This window comes from Leucoraja erinacea, chromosome 25 (assembly GCF_028641065.1).
Source record: "Leucoraja erinacea ecotype New England chromosome 25, Leri_hhj_1, whole genome shotgun sequence".
NCBI lineage: Eukaryota > Metazoa > Chordata > Chondrichthyes > Rajiformes > Rajidae > Leucoraja > Leucoraja erinaceus.
Window position 1 is genome coordinate 28,288,086 of NC_073401.1, and position 14,920 is coordinate 28,303,005.

Consider the following 14,920-nt stretch of genomic DNA (forward strand, 5'->3'; position numbering starts at 1 on the left):
GACAACTACTAGATATAAACAATGGCTCCGAATGCCCAGGAAGTGGCGCATTCTTCAAGTTAGTTGTTACACTATGAATAGCGATTAGTTTGTCAGCAACATTGGTTAGAAATGTTAGTATCAAATCAGGTTAGTTACATGGCAGTGTGGGTAAACATGCTTCAGACTACGATCATCAGACAGTTGTGCACCCCGAGGCTGTCGTAGATGCGAACTCTAAAGGAACGGTGGCGGATTTTGAGTCCGTTTAAAGGGCCTGTCCCACTTGGGCGACCTAATTGGCGAGTTTGGAAGAGCTTAGGAGAGTCTGAAAAAAATGTCATGTTGAAGACCTCCTTCGACCATGTTGAAGCCTAGCTACAACTAACTTCGGGAAAATTGGACACCGAATAGTGGAGAGTGAAGGCGACCTCCCTTCCCTTCGACTATGATGATGACTATCTACGACTAGCTTCGACTACCCTCGATTACCTACGACTAACATGCCGACCTACTACGACTAAACCTACGAGTAAAAAAGTATCGATTTTTTTCCATGGCGACCTTTTTTTACTCGCGGGCATTTTTTGAACATTTTGACAAAAACGCCGCGACCTAGCTGAGGCCTCGAGTACGCGGAGACCACTCTCGAGCATGAAGGAGAGTTACGAAGACCTCCTACCACCTCGTGGCGACCATGCAGCGAGTACGAGTCGAGGGCAAACTCGCCAGAACTGGCGGTAGAGGTCGCCCAAGTGGGACAGGCCCCTTTCAGTGTGTAATCTTCCCCAAACTCCAGCCTTCAACTTGGGGGCGAAAAGGTGGAGAGAGGGAGGGGGACGCAGGTATTTGCTCGGACGATGTTTTCAGTGGGGCTGTGGGATAGGTTCAATACGGGCCATATCGGCGCGGCGCGGCACGGTGGCACAGCGGTAGAGTTGCTGCATCAGTGACAGCCCCAGTGTAATCGAGAATCCTGCCATCATTCAAAGCAATGACATGACGTTAGTGATTAGTCAGTGTTAAGAAGGCACCCGTACCAAGATCTTGCACTGTTAGTACATGCGTTAGTTGGTGGTTAAATCTGATTAGTAAAATATTAATCTAATTCAATTACAATTTCAACTCCGAAGAGCTCCCGACCATTTGTTAAATTGACCAAATTCAAGTTTAACTTGCGGCTTTGGGCTTTAGAGATACAGTGCGGAAACAGGCCCTTCGGCCCACCGTGTCCGCGCTGACCAGCGATCCCCGCACACTACACACATTCGGGACAATTGACAATTTTACCAAGTCAATTAACCTACAAACCTTCACGTCTTTGGAGTGTGGGAGGAAACCAGAACGCCCGGAGAAAACCCACGCAGGTCATGGGAAAAAATTACAAACTCCGTACAGACAGCACCCGTGGTATGGATCAAACCCGGGCCTCTGGCGCCGTAAGGCAGCAACTCTACCGCTGCGCCACCGTGCCGCCCTTCTGCAGACGATGAGTCTGAAGACGTGGACCTCGAGCCAAAACGTCGCCCATTCCTTTTATCCCAAGATGCTGCCTGTCCCGCTGAGTTACTCCAGAATTGAGTCTACCTTTGGTGTAAACCAGCATCTGCAGTTCCTTCCTGCGCATTTTGTCTGCCCCTATTCAAATTCATGCAATCAGACAGACAAAAAATGCTGGAGTAACTCAGCGGGTCAGGCGGCATCTTCGGAGAAAAGGAATAGGTGACGTTGAGGGTTGAGATCCTTCTTCAGACAGAGTCAGGGGAAAGGTTAACAAGAGATATATAGATTGCGATTATGGAGAGATATAGAACGAATGAATGGAAGATATGCAAAAAGTAATGGCTGATCAGGGAATAGTGGAGCCCACAATGGTCCATTGCTGGCTGTGGGCTAGGTGATAATGAGTTGTACAGACAATGAAACTCAGCAGGATGTGAATGAAACCACAGCCATGACTCGGGTGGCAGAGGGAAGATGTACATCCTAGTCTGTGAATGGAGTGGAGTAAATGGTGAATTTGAAGTTTAGTTTAGTTTAGAGATACAGCGAGGAAGCAAGTTCATCCGCACACCGAGTCCACACTGACCAGCGATCCACGCGTACTTACACCATCCTACATGCACAATTAGCCAATTAGCCGACAAACCTGCACGTCTTTGGAGTGTGGGAGGAAACCGGAGCACCCGGAGAAAACCCACGCAGTCACGGGGAGAACGTACAAACTCCATACAGACAGCACCCCTGGTCGGGATCGAATTTGGGTCTCTGGCGCTGTGAGGCAGCAACTCTACCGCTGCGCCACCGTGCGGCCCAGCAAGGGAATTTTAAGGCAAGGGGAAGATACTCGAACTTCAGACCTGCCCGTTTGTACATTGTACCCTCATGCAGGTACTTATCTCTGGTTCCCTGTTAAACCCAACACTGGGCAATGTCAGGGCTCTGTGTCGTCGCAAACCCGTGGGTCGTCGGCGCCAGAGGCCCGTCTCCTCTTGCTGCTGGATCCTCTTCCTCCCGCCTCGAGGTCGGCCAGCTCACCCGCGGAGATTCCCTCGGGTACAGGAGGCGCTAGGAGATGAAAGAGAAGACACAAAGTGCCGGAGTAACTCGGCGGGTCAGGCAGCATCTCTGGAGAAAAAGGAATAGGTGACGTTTCAGGTCGAGATCCCTCTTCAGATTGAGAGTCGGGGGGGGGGGGGGGGGGGGGGAGGTTGGAGGGGAACTAGAGGTACGAAAAGGTTCAGAACAAATCAGAGCCGGCACCGATGGCCAAGGGAAGGTGGAGCCCACAATGGTCCATTGTTGGCAGTGGAAGAGGTGATAACAAAGGGATACGAGGGTGTGAACAGTGGGATTGGAGAGACGACTAGCGCGGGGGAGGGAGGGATGGCGAGAGAGGGGGGAAGCAAGGGTGACTTGAAATTGGAGGATTACAATATCAATGTTCATACCGCTGGGGTGTAATCTGCCCAAGCGGAGAATGAGGTGCTGCTCTTCCACTTTGCGTTGGGCCTCACTCTGACAGTGGAGGAGGCCCAGGACAGATAGGTCAGTGTGGGAATGGGAGGGGGAGTTAAAGTGTTTGGCAACCGGGAGATCGCGTAGACCCAGGCGGACTGAGCGGAGGTGTTCAGCGAGACGATCGCCCGGTCTGCGCTCGGTCTCGCCGATATATACAGTACCCCCACACACCGAGACCATGATTAACCAACGTGATTGAGCTCACAATGAAAGATCGTGTAGACTTGCGGCGAGTTTTTGTTGGCCATTGGAAGGTCGAACCAACTTACCTCAGTGTTTGAAGGGCCTGGAGTTCTTTACCCTTCTGCCAGGTCTCGTTTCCAGTCCGTGCAACAGAATGAACACAGGCCTCAGACTCCCTCCCCCAGCGGCACAGTTTCTAGAAGCAAACAGCCAGACCGCCGCCATCTTGGATGGATGGTCTTGTCAGTGGCGCCTGAATCCCAAAGAACAAACAGAGTCAAAACCAAAGAAAGCCTGAATTAGGCCATTCGGCCCATCAAGTCTACTCTGCCATTCAATCAGCACTGATCTATCCCTCCCTGCTAACCCCATTCTCCTGCCTTCTCCCCATAACCCCTGACACCCGCACTAATCAAGAATCCATCTATCTCCACCTTAAACATATCCATTGACTTGTGGCCTCCACAGCCTTCTGTGGCAAAGAATTCCACAGATTCACCGCCCTCTGACTGAAGAAATTCCTCCTCATCTCCAATGGACGTCCTTTCATTCTCAGGTCCTAGACTCTCCCACTAGTGGAAACATCCTCTCCACATCCACTCTATCCAGGCCTTTCACTATTCGGTAAGTTTCAATGAGGTTCCCCCCCCCCACCCATCCTTCCAAACTCCAGCGAGTAGCGGCCCTGCCCCGTTAAACGCTCATCGCGTATAAAGTGCGCGTTTTTAAACCCCAGCCTCTGTTACTGAATGTCCTTCAAGGCTTTAGAACGACATGCATTTTTCATCATCTGCTTTCTAAAAATAATCATCTGCACTGCTCGATCTCACATCAGCCGTCAAAGTTCATCATTAATTATGCACAGATTTCCTTCTCAGTTTTTTTCCACGAACTCGGTCTCTGCAGTCAGTGGCGTGAGGAGGCTAGAGGAGGAACAAATGTTCCCCAGAGGCGGGTGGTGGGTGGGTGGGCGGGGAGGGGGGTGAGGAACTTGCTGCCCCTGTGGCTGTGAGGGTCGCCAACTTTCCCCACTCCCAAATAAGGGACAAATGATCGAAATAAGGGACATGTTCCCGACGGCATTTTGTTGTCCGACTGGGCGGTGGCTGGGTGAATGATGAGTTGGCCCGGGTGCTGGACTGCACACAAAGCCCAGCCGGCGGGGCAGCTGAGGAGTTTTGGCCCGGGCTGTCCGTCACCCCATCTAACTCATGAACCGATGATCGGCCGTGGGAAGGAGGGGTGGTGGTGTCGGTGGTAAGCGAAGGTCCGAAGGTCGACCGCTGACCGACCGACGGGGCCACGGGCGAGGCGCTGCTGCTGCACTCCATGGGCTGCACTACGTTGGGACTTTGTTCTGGCCTTCCCGGGCCTTCCAGTCTGTGGGAAGGTCTCGCCCCCAAAAAAGAGTCACCCGTTCCTTAGAAACATAGAAAATAGGTGCAGGAGTAGAGGCCATTCGGCCCTTCGAGCCTGCACACCATTCAATATGATCATCCAACTCAGTATCCTGTACCTGCCTTCTCTCCATACCCCCTGATCCCTCTAGCCACAATCAAACTCCTTCTTAAATATAGCCAATGAACTGTGGCCTCAACTACTTTCTGTGGCAGAGAATTCCACAGATTCACCACTCTCTGTGTGAATTTTTTTTTTCTCATCTCAGTCCTAAAAGATTTCCCCCTTATCCTTAAACTGTGACCCCCTTGTTCTGGACTTCCCCAACATCGGGAACAATCTTCCTGCATCTAGCCTGTCCAACCCCTTAAGAATTTTGCGAGTTTCTATAAGATCCCCCCCTCAATCTTCTAAATTCTAGCAAGTACATCCCTTCTCTCCAGAGATGCTGCCTGGCCCGCATCTGAGTGACTCCAGCGCTTTGTGTCAGTGCTGGAGGTCGGCTGTGTGAATGCCACGTTTTGCTGGGGATTAGAAAGAAAACAAAACAAAAAAAAAAACAGATAGCACCGAAATGGCATCGAGTGGAAGTGAGCCGGAGAGAGGATTATTTCCCTCATCTTTGACAGCTTAAAGCCGAGTGTAAAAATCAAGGGCAGCCAAGGGCAACACTGCCGTGGGATTTATGCTTTAGTTCTGCAGTCGCCTAATCCTTCCATCAATCCGCGCTGGAATTAAACCTGGGTATCAAAATGCCAAGCATTGAAAGATTTAAACCTATTTAAGCAGATTGAAGCAACATTACATTTCACTTACAATACTAACTCAAACTGTTCTTTTTTTTTTTTCGCTCTGGGTTCAACTTAATTTGCCAACAACGTGATCCATTTTGTTCCAACCCCCGTCTTAGTTTAGAGATACAGCGCGGAAACAGGCCCTTCGGCCCACTGAGTCCGCGCTGACCAGCGATCCCCGCACACCCACGTCTCTGGAGAGTGTGGGAGGAAACTGAAGATCTCGGAGAAAACCCACGCAGGTCACGGGGAGAACGTACAAACTGCGTACAGACAGCACCCGTGGTCGGGATCGAACCAGGGTCTCTGGCGCCGTGAGGCAGCTTTGCTGCCGCTGCGCCACCGTGCCGCCTACGGGTCAATTGTGTTCAACAGTCAAGGGGTAGCACAGTGGCCCAGTGGAAGAATTGCTGCCACACACCGCCAGAGACCCGGGTTCGATCCCGACCAAGGGTGCTGTCTGTACGGAGTTTGCACGTTCTCCCTGTGAGTTTCCTCAAGGTGTTCTGGTTTCCTCCAACACTCCAAAGAGGTGCACGTCTGTAGGTTAATTGGCTTCTGTAAACTGGCCCTCGCGTGCGTGCGTGTGTGTAGGGTGGTGTCAGTGTGCGGGGATCAATGGTTGGCACGGACGAGGTGGGCCGAAGGGCCTGTTTCCGCGCTCTATCTCTAAAGTCTAAAGAAGGGAGCTGAGAAATGGTCGCAAAGACTGATCAAAAGGATTAACGCACCAGCTGGGCGCCAAAATATCCTAATTGAAGTCTGGATTAATGGCAGGCGTTGTCTGAGGTTTTGGATTTGACTAGAGATACGGCAGGAAAACAGGCCCTTGGGCTCACTGAGTCCACACTGACTAGCGATCACCTGTCCACACACAAGTTCAGAAACAGTCTCTTTACAGCTATTATCAGGCAACTGAATGTTCCTCTTGTCAGCCAGAGTGTGGTCCTGACCTCCCATCTACCTCATTGAAGACTTTAGCACTATCTTTAAATCGGACTTTATTGGGCAACCTTTGATCGGACAATAGACAATAGGTGCAGGAGTAGGCCATTCGGCCCATCGAGCCAGCACCACCATTCAATGTGATCATGGCTGATCATTCCCAATCAGTACCCCGTTCCTGCCTTCTCCCCCCATATCCCCTGACTCCGCTATTTTTAAGAGCCCTCTCTAGCTCTCTCTTGAAAGCATCCAGAGAACCGGCCTCCACCGCCCTCTGAGGCAGAGAATTCCACAGAATGACTCACAACTCTCTGTGAAAAAAAGTATTTCCTCGTCTCCGTTCTAAATGGCTTACTCCTTATTCTTAAACCATGACCATGGTTCTGGATTCCCCCAACATTGGGAACGTATTAAGGACTTTCCTTTAGGAAGGAGATGAGGGGGAATTTCCCCAGTGAGAGGGTGGTGAATCTGTGGAATTCTTTGCCGCAGAAGGCTGTGGAGGCCAGGTCAATGGATATATTTCTTAGGCAGAGCTAGGAAGATTCTTGATTAGTACGGGTGTCAGAGGTTATGGGGAGAGGGCAGGAGAATGGGGTTTGGAGGGAGAGATAGATCAGCCACGATTGAATGGCGGAGTAGACTTGATGGGCTGAATGGCCGAAAATTGCTCCCATCACTTGTGACCTTATGATGGGGAAACAAACCAAGCAAGGATGAAGTACAAACCTTCGTGACGCAGGAAGGTGGAGAAACCTTCCATTCGGGCTGTAGTGTCCTAACTGGCTTTGTCACTGGAGCCCTTGAAAGGAAAATGGTAAAAAAAAAAAAGCAGCAGACCACAGCACATAGAAGCCCAATGCAGAACATACCCTCGCTAACCGGAGCTGCCTACATCCAGCTACAGATCCCAACTAAACCGCGCGGCACCTGTAGTCATACAACACGGAAACAGGCACTTCAGCCCACCAAGTCCATGCCAGCCATCGACCACCCATTCACACCAGTTCTACGCTACCCCCCTTTCTCATCCAGTCCCCACAAGCTAGGAGCAATTTACAGAGGGGGCAACTAACCTACTAACCCGCCTGCTTAGATTTTAGTTTTCGCTTTGAGATACATCATGGAAACAGGCCCTTCAGCCCACCCGGCCAAGATCTCCCATCTACACCAGTCCCACCTGCCCGCGTTTGGCCCCATATCCCGCTAAACCCTTCCGATCCACGTACCAGTCCAAATGCCTTTTAAGGGGTTGAACAGGCTGGATGCAGGAAGATTGTTCCCGATGTTGGGGAAGTCCAGAACAAGGGATCACAGTTTAAGGATAAAGGGGAAATCGTTTAGGACCGAGATGAGAAAAACATTTTTTACACAGAGAGTGGTGAATCTCTGGAATTCTCTGCTACAGAAGGTAGTTGAAGCCACAATTCATTGGCTATATTTAAGAGGGAGTTAGATGTGGCCCTTGTGGCTAAAGGGATCAGAGGGTATGGAGAGAAGGCAGGTACAGGATACTGAGTTGGATGATCAACCATGATCATATTGAGTGGCGGTGCAGGCTAGAAGGGCCGAATGGCCTCTACTCCTGCACCTATTTTTTTATATAAATGTTCTTATAGTATTTGATTCAAAGGCACTTCAGTTTAGTTTGCAGGTACAGCGTGGACACAGGCCCTTCGGCCCACCAAGTACACGTCGACCAGCCATCAGCCTGTACTATCCTACACACACACACACACAAGAGACCTTTTTTTAACGGAAGCCAATTAGCCCACAAACTTGCACGTCTTTGGAGTCTGGGAGGAATCCGGAGCATCCGGAGAAAACCCACGCAGTCACAATGAGAACGTGCAAACTCCGTACAGACAGCACCCGTGGTCAGGATTGAACCTGGGTCTCTGGCGCTGAGGGGCAGCAACACTACCCGCTGCGCTACTTGGCCTACATCTCCAAGAGGTGAGAGTAATTGAGAGAAAATACTCACAACGGTGGCGCAGCGGTAGAGTTGCTGCCTCACAGCGCCAGGGATCGCAAGTTCGATCCCAACTACGGGCGCTGTCTGAACGGAGTTTGCACGTTCTCCCCGTGACCTGCGTGCGTTTTCTCCGGGTGCTCCGGCCTCCTCCCACATTCCCAAAGACGTGCGGGGTTGCAGGTGCATCGGCCCTCTGTAAATTGCCCCCTAGCGTGCAGTAAGTGGATGTGAATGTGGGATTACATGGAACTAGTGTGAAGGGGTGATCGCTGGTCGGAGTGGAGTCACTCAGGCTGAAGGGTCTATTTTTATGCTGCATCTCCAAACTAAATGGTCACTCTCTTTAGTGGAACAAGCGCGTTGATTGGGTATAAATTAAACCCCGGCAATATTATGGAGATAAAGTTGATGTTAGTTCTAAGTGACAGGGACAGGAACAGAATCAGGCCATTCGGCCCATCAAGTCTGCTCACCCGTTTCAATCATGGCTGATCTATCTCTCCCTCCTATCCCCATTCTCTTGCCTTCTCCCCATCACCCCTGACACCCGTACTAATCAATAATCTATCGACCTCTGCCTTAGAAATATCCACTGACTTGGCCTCCACAGGCAAAAAATCCCACAGATTCACCACCCTCTGACTAAAGAAATTCCTCCTCATCACCTTCCTGAAGGAACGTCCTTTAATTGAGAAGCTATGCCCTCTAGTCCTAGACGCTCCAACCCACTCACAATGTATTGCTGGTGGCTTTGGTTGGACAACTGGGATGGGGCTGGTCGATGGACCGTGGTCACCTAGCGACCACCACAACATCCTCCCCTCCTGGACCACGAGGCGAGTGGCTGGTGCGTTTTCTCCACATTACTACGAGAAAATAGAAAATTCTCAGGTGAAAACGACCGCAGAGAAAGTACCTGAGCTAGCTCGACGTTACAAGAGGAACTCCTCTTCATAACAAGAGAATTTCAGTATAGGAGTAAAGAGGTTCTTCTGCAGTTGTATAGGGCTCGGGTGCGACCACATCTGGAGTATTGTGTACAGTTTTGGTCCCCTAATTTGAAGAAGTACATCCTTGTGATTGAGGCAGTGCAGCGTAGGTTCACGAGATTGACCCCTGGGATGGCGGGACTGTCATATGAGGAAAGATTGAAAAGACTAGGCTTGTATTCACTGGAGTTTAGAAGGATGAGTGGGGGGATCTTATAGAAACATATAAAATTATAAAAGGACCGGACAAGCTAGACGCAGGAAAAATGTTCCCAATGTTGGGCGAGTCCAGAACCAGGGGCCACACCAGAGTCTTAGAATATAAGGGGAGGACATTTACTTTTTCACCCAGAGAGTTGTGAATTTGTGGAATTCCCTGCCACAGAGGGCAGTGGAGGCCAAGTCACTGGATGGATTTAAGAGGGAGTTAGATAGAGATCTAGGGGCTAGTGGAGTCAAGGGATATGGGGAGAAGGCAAGGACGGGTTATTGATAGGGGATGATCAGCCATAATCACAATGAATGGCGGTGCTGGCTCGAAGGGCCGAATGGCATCCTCCTGCACCTAGTTTCTATGTTTATAAGTACAAAGAGTAAGGTTTGAATGACAATAAACGTAATTCTATTCTATTCTATTCTATTCTAGAAATAGCCCATAGCATACACAAGAATTCTCTAAACCAGTTCCCAGATTAGATGTTATCTCTGTTTGCTTTGTTGTCACCTTCTACAAGCGAACAATGATCTAATCTACAGTTTCGTCGATCCCCATCTCTTTTGATGTCTCGTTTTCACACCTTACCCTTCCTTATCTCTGTGTCTCCCTCTCCCCCGACTCTCGGTCCGAAGAAGGCGTCTCGACCCCGAAACGTCACCCATTCCTTCCCTCCAGAGATGCTGCCCGTCCCGCTGAGTTACTCCATGCATTTTGTGTCTATCTTCGGTGTAAACCAGCATCTGCAGTTCCTACATGTACGTGAGGCGCCAGCTTTGGCCGCCGTCCTGTCTGCATCTAACCCCCATCCCTCCATTCCCCGCGTATCCATGCGCCTATACCATGGTATCTGCCTCCACCACCACCCCTGACAGCGGGTTTCCGAGCACCAGGCAGTGTGGACGCAGCCCAGACCATCGTACAAACCAACCTCCCTTCCATTGACTCCATCTACACCTCACGCTGCCTCGGCAAGGCCAGCAGCATCATCAAGGGCCAGTCTCACCCCCCCCCCGGCCACTCCCTCTTCTCCCCTCTCCCATCGGGGAAAAGGTCCAGAAGTGTTAAAACGCACGCACCTCCAGATTCAGGGACAGTTTCTTCCCAGCTGTTATCAGGCAACTGAACCATCCTACCAACAACCAGAGAGCGGTCCTGAACTACTATCTACCTCATTGGTGACCCTCGGACTTTTTCTTTGATCGGACGACACCTTGCACTAAACGTTATTCCCATATCATGTATCTGTACACTGTGAATGGCTCGATTGTAATCAAGTATTGTCTTTCCACTGACTGGTTAGCGCGCAACATGAGCTTTTCACTGTACCTCGGTACACGTGACAATAAACTGATCTATAGTAAACCCACCACCCTTGGGTAAAAATCCAATCTAGCCCCACACATCTCAGCTAAACGGACCCCCCCCCTCTCACCTTAAAGCTATGCTTACCCGAGCTAATATTCATCTCTTCCCTCCCAGTTTAATGACTTTGCCCCATACTTTAGCCTAGTGGCTTCCACAAACATTAGCCACAGTATTTGCCAACTAAAGACAGGCACAAAATGCTGGAGTAACTCACCCAGGCAGCATCTCTGGAGAGAAGGAATGGGTGACGTTTCGGGTTGAGACCCTTCTTCAGACTGGTTAGGGATAAGGGAAACGAGAGATATAGACATTGATGTGGAGAGATAAAAAGCAACGGATGAAAGATGTGCAAAAATGTAACAATGGTAAAGGAAACAGGCTGTTTATAAAAACATAGAAACATAGAAAATAGGTGCAGGATGAGGCTATTCAGCCCTTCGAGCCAGCACCGCCATTCATTGTGATCATGGCTGATCGTCCCCAATCAATAACCCGTGCCTGCCTTCTCCCCATATCCCTTGATTCCAACAGCCCCTGGAGCTCTATATAACTCTCTCGTAAATCCATCCAGTGATTTGGCCTCCACTGCCCTCTGTGGCAGAATAGAAACATAGACCGAGAATGAGAAGCTGGTGCAACTTGGGTGGGGGAGGGATGGAGAGAGAGAGAGAGAGAGAGGGAATGCCGGGGCTACCTGAAGTGGGAGAAATCAATATTCAAAACACTGGGCTGTAAGCTGCCCAAGCAAAATACGAGGCGCAGGTCCTCCAATTTGCGTTTAGCCTCACTCCGACAATGGGGGAAGTCTAGGACGGAAAGGTCAGTGTGGGAATGGGAAGGGGAATTAAAGTGCTTGGCAGCCGGGAGATCGGGTAGGTTCAGGTGGACTCAGCGAAACGATCGCCCAGTCTGCGTTTAGTCTCGCCGATGTATAAGAGTCCACATCTTTAACATGGGATACGGTAGATGAGGTTGGAGGAGGTGCAAGTGAATCTCTGCCTGAACTGAAAGGAGTGTTGGGGTCCCTGGACAGAGTCGAGGGAGACGGCCAAGGGACTGGTTGGAGAACTGGGAAGGGGGATGGGGGGGATGGAGGGAGAGGGAAAGCAAGGGTTGCTTGAAGTTAGAGAAGTCAGTGTTCGTACGGCTGGGGTGTAGGCTGCCCAAGATTCAAGATTCAAGATTCAAGAGAGTTTATTCTCATGTGTCCCAGTCAGGACAATGAAATTCTTGCTTTGCTTCAGCACAACAGAATATAGTAGGCATGAATACAGAACAGATCAGTGTGTCCATATGCCATTGTATAAATATATACACACACACATGAATAAATAAAATAGAGAAAGTGCAAATAAACAGATAATGGGCTATTAATGTTCAGAGTTTTGTTTCAGTTGAGTTCAATGATGGCTGTGGGGAAGCAGCTATTTCTGAACCTGGACGTTGCAGTCTTCAGGCTCCTGTACCTTCTACCTGAAGGTAGCGGGGAGATGAGTGTGTGGCCAGGATGGTGTGGGTCTTTGATGATACTGCCAGCCTTTTTGAGGCAACGACTACGATAGATCCCCTCGATGTAAGGAAGGTCAGAGCCGATGATGGACTGGGCAGTGTTTACTACTTTTTGTAGTCTTTTTCGCTCCTGGGCACTCAAGTTGCTGAACCAACCAACCCAAGCGACAAGATTGGCAATAGAGACCTTCACACCAGAGCTCTTTGCTAAGCCTTTGTCCATCTAGCTCCTGATGAACTGAAGCAAGCTTTAAGTTAACGTTATTCCCTCTTTAGCTGTGTCTCTCGATCCCCTCCCCTCCGCCCCTCAATCACCTTCCCCCAATTGGAGGTGCTCACCTTCATGGGCCCTGGCACCTACGACCTCTTGGGACACGACTGCCCAGCACAATGCCCGACCAGGATACTGAAAGACAAAAAGGGTGGGCGCTGTTAACTTTCTCACTGTAAGTTTACGGAAATGGTATCTTCGTCCGCGAGAGAGGCACGCGTGCAGAGTGCGTCCATTGTCATATGTATCGAAACGCAACCGTTAAATTCCCCCCTGCACCAGCACAACAGATAATGTAAACTGGAGATGGGCACAAAATGCTGGAGTAAAACTCAGCGGGACAGGCAGCATCTCTGGAGAGAAGCAATAGGTGACGTCTCGGGTCGAGACCCTTCTTCAGACTGAGAGTCGGGGGAGAGGGAAACTAGAGGTAGGGAAAGGCAAGGTGTGAAAGAGCAGATCAAAGCAGTCGATGGTGGTTGATTGTTGAGTTTAGTTTAGAGATACAGCGTGAAAACAGGCCATTCGGCCCAACGTGTCCGTGCCGACCAGCGATCCCCGCAAATTAATGATATCCTACACACACTAGAGACAATTTACATGTTATACCAAACCTCTACTGTACGTATTTGGAGTGTTGGGGGGGGGACCCCATGCAGGTCACAGGAGAACGCACAAACTCCGTACGGCCAGCAGCCGCAGTTGGGATCGAACTGGCGCTGTAAGGTGCTGATGCTTGTTGGCTGAGGGGAAGGTGACAACGAGCAGTACAAACAGTAACATTAATCAGGAGGACAGTGGAGCTAGGGTGGGGGAGGGGCGGAGAAAGAGGGAAACTTGAAGTTAGAAAGAACAATTCTCAAACCACTGGGGTGCAAGCTGCCCAAGCAAAATATGTGTCCAGCTTTGGTCTCCTAATTTGAGGACGGACATCCTTGTGATTGAGGCAGTTCAGCGTAGGTTCACGAGATTGATCCCTGGGATGGCGGGACTGTCATATGAGGAAAGATTGAAAAGACTAGGCTTGTATTCACTGGAGTTTAGAAGGATGAGGGGGGAGGGATCTTATAGAAACATATAAAATTATAAAAGGACTGGACAAGCTAGATGCAGGAAAAATGTTCCCAATGTTTGGGCGAGTCCAGAACCAGGGGCCACACAGTCTTAGAATAAAGGGGAGGTCATTTAAGGCTGAGGTGAGAAAAATAACTTTTTCACCCAGAGAGTTGTGAATTTGTGGAATTCCCTGCCACAGAGGGCAGTGGAGGCCAAGTCACTGGATGGATTTAAGAGAGAGTTAGATAGAGCTCTAGGGGCTAGTGGAGTCAAGGGATATGGGGAAAAGGCAGGCACGGGTTATTGATAGGGGACGATCAGCCATGATCACAATGAATGGCGGTGCATCAAGCTTCTCCAGTCCTTTTATCATTTTATCATGTATCTGCACACTGTAAATGGCTCGATTGTAATCATGTATTGTCTTTCCGCTGATTGGATGAGCACGCAACACAAGCTTTTCACTGCACCTCACCCACCCCCACCACTCTCCCTCCCCCCTCAACCCCTCTCCCCTACCCTACATCCCCTTTCCTCCCTCCACCCCTCACCCCCTCCCCCGCCCCCCCCCTCTCTCTCTCTCTCTCCCATCCTCCCCACCCCACCGAGAACATTATATTTAGAAGAAAGCTTTCAACTTCTTTGCCGAGAGAGAGCTTAGCGCCACCACCACGAATCAATTATTTCAGTTTCCAGATGAGTGCGGGCTGATAATCCGTGTCAGAAGGTGGTCATTTCATTCATTTCCCAGGCAAATTGGATTAGCGCTTGTGCCTTGTGCGGGTTTGACGTGTTTCTGCCGCGATCCTTTGACCCCCGCGCGATGAGCGCGCTGGCCTCGTGCCAGGCCCGGGAGCAGCCAGGTATAACAGGGACAAGTTACGATCCTTACCCAAGCCGATTTAGCCTGCAAACCTGGGACGCCTTTGGAGTGTGGGAGGAAGCCGGAGATCTCGGATACAAAACATGGGGGGGGGGAGGGATTGTCCCCCCCACCTCTCAAAGTGTGTCCCCCCCATCCTCTCCCAGGATTTCCGCCCCATGGGTCCTGGCAACATCCTCGTAAATCTTTTTAAGAAGGAACTGCAGGTGCTGGAAAATCGAAGGCGGACAAAAGTGCTGGAGAAACTCAGCGGGTGCAGCAGCATCTATGGAGCGAAGGAAATAGGCAACGTTTCGTCCCGAAACGTTGCCTATTTCCTTCGCTCCATAGATGCT

The 14,920-nt window shown here is 50.3% G+C and overlaps 1 long non-coding RNA gene across 1 annotated transcript in view; it reads right to left on the minus strand.

The window, feature by feature from the left end:
* Window positions 1–433: 433 nt before the first annotated feature.
* Window positions 434–14,920, minus strand: part of LOC129709199 (uncharacterized) — a 19,784-nt gene continuing 5,297 nt past the window's right edge. Inside the window, exons 2-6 of the long non-coding RNA XR_008725478.1 lie at window positions 12,715–12,781; window positions 9,029–11,141; window positions 7,050–7,122; window positions 3,270–3,436; window positions 434–2,547 (exon numbers count right to left, since the gene is read on the minus strand). This is a non-coding gene — a long non-coding RNA (uncharacterized LOC129709199). The remainder of the gene's footprint in view (window positions 2,548–3,269; window positions 3,437–7,049; window positions 7,123–9,028; window positions 11,142–12,714; window positions 12,782–14,920) is intronic.